Genomic DNA, 2,446 nt, shown 5'->3' with positions numbered 1-2,446 from the left:
GTGGGGAGCCTATCCTGCTGGCCGCATGCTGCACTGCTGAAGGTCCCACTGCTGCCTGCAGGTCCTGCTCTTTCAGGTTCTTCTGGGGCACTGCTCCTACCCTGCTGGCTCAGCTCTTGCCAGCTCTGTGAAGCTCCTTCCTTGTTGTCCCTCACTGGTCTCTCCCCTGTACTCAACCATCAGCAGAGAGGGAGAATACAGCTTCCATATATTTCTTTAAACTTTTCCTTTTAATTTTCTTAATCTTGAACTGACCTGCCATTTTTTGTAATACATCACTAGAAATGTTCAAGAGATTGGGTTCCCTTTATGTCTGTATTTGTATAGCTTCTACTCCTGAATGGATCACCTGATGGTTCACATTTTCTGACTTAACTACATCAAAAGGAAATGAACTGTCCTCTAACATGCATAATTTCTGGGTCTGAATACAGACTGGAGGGGGGGGTGCGGAATATCATTTTCCAATATAAAGTACGTAAGTAGGCCATGTTTTATAATAAATATGTTAATGAACTGTACCTGCAGGGCCATCATTATACATGGGGACTAGGTGGCATTCTATATTCATTTTGTGGCATGTAGATTCATTTGGGAAGAGTAGTATGGAGAGCTTCTGCAACCAGACATGATTTTACTCGTATACTTGCTGTATGTAAATATATGTATCCATTTCACCTAGCCCAACAAAAGCAAGTCAGTTTTGGCCTAGGCATGGGGCTTATGGTGTGTCTTGAATTGGAGATCAATCAATCAGTGATGATGCTGGCTTGACCAATTGTATTATTTCACTCCGTTATCATCTGCCTGCTGTCTCATACATCCCATACCAGGAAATGATTTCCTGTTTCTGTTTAGGAATGGACATAAACATGTAACAGATCTTTCCCATCTCTGGCATATTTTAGTTGATCATGTAACCTGGGTACACTGAGGGTGTGCCCTCCCAGCCAAATGGAGAGGAAGTGTGACAGGCTAGGGTGCTGAGGGAGGGACGTCACTGCCTTACATGAGGATCTTTCTGTTTCCCTATAGAGACAACCCCATGAGTGTACACTTAACTATATTGTTTTATTATTACAAATATATAATTAAACATTTACATTCCAGAAATAATTGAATACCTGATATTACAAAGTAACTTGCATAATTTCCAAGTCAAGAAATGAGTTACCTGACCCAATAAATCCAATAATATTCACCACAGAGGGTAAGACCCAATACTTAAAAATATGTACACAACTGACCTGAAGACTTCTTCAGGCTCTCAAACCTATCAACATCACGGCTAACTACACTAAAATAATAAGAACAATATTTATAAAATATAAAGCGCAACATAAACTCAGAACCTCAACCACATAGAAGTCTAATTATGAATTTGTTCCCTGAGCCTGGAGAACAGGAGTCCCCTTACCCACCCCCAACAGGGTTTTGGGACCCACCCATTGGGAGGGGTCTTCTGCCAAGCTCTAGCGAGGCCACTCCTAATACCTCTCCTCTTTTTCAGGGCCCCAGTGCTCCAATAACTCATGGCCCTTCTGATAGTCCAGCTTGTCCCAGCATGATGCTCCCTGCTGGGGTTTCTTCTCCCACGCTGCCTCCAGACTCCCCTTGTGGCTTGGTGCCCCTGGCCTGGGCATGCAGGCCTTGCAATATCACCTGCTTTGGTCCTCACGGCCCTCTGCAGATTTGCTTGCGCTGCTCTATGCCCTGCTCTGAGCACCGAGGGCTAGCTGCTTCACCTGGCGGGGTTGCTGGGCTCCCAACCACCTGCCTCATACTGGGGCAGCCTTCCCCGTTCTCCGTGCCCTGCTCGGCACCAGGGCTCTTTCAGCTAACCCAAGCAGCCTTTCACTGCTCACCGCTCTTGGGTCTTGCCCAAATCATGTGCATAGTGGTTGCCAGCCACTTGCTGGGGTCTGCAAGCTCGAGTCGCCTTGCTGCACTCCTAGAGCCTAGACTCTGTGCATTGGACTACGCACCAGGACAAACCCGCGGGCCTCACACCCTCCAAGGGATCTTCAGGAGCTCGGGCCTATTCCCCACTTTTTGTGTTCTGATTTTCCTTCTTCAGCTTCCCCATCACGTCCCCCTGCATGCTGGGCATGCTGCTTCTTTAATATACTGCAAGGGCTCCACCCCCGAAGTCCTCCAGTCCTGGCAGGGTGCAGTCTCAAACCAGGTCCAGACTGCTCCTTACCGCCTTCCCTTCAAGGAAAGGGCTTGGCCTTGCTTACCCTGGCTTGCTTCTGATTGGTGGATGGGCTCCACCAATCAAAATTGCAGAATCTTGAGCCTGGGACTCATCCGGAGCCCAAAAAGTAAGTGTGCTACAATCAAATCTGGTTAATGAAGCACAGATAATTCACTAGATCAGGTTGTCAACTGGGGATACACACACCCTTGGGAGTACTTTGAAAGGTCCCAGGGGTACATGGGGGTG

This window comes from Gavialis gangeticus, unplaced genomic scaffold, assembly GCF_001723915.1.
Source record: "Gavialis gangeticus isolate Ggan-Ray unplaced genomic scaffold, GavGan_comp1, whole genome shotgun sequence".
Lineage (NCBI taxonomy): Eukaryota > Metazoa > Chordata > Crocodylia > Gavialidae > Gavialis > Gavialis gangeticus.
Note: the sequence above shows the minus strand (reverse complement) of the source record.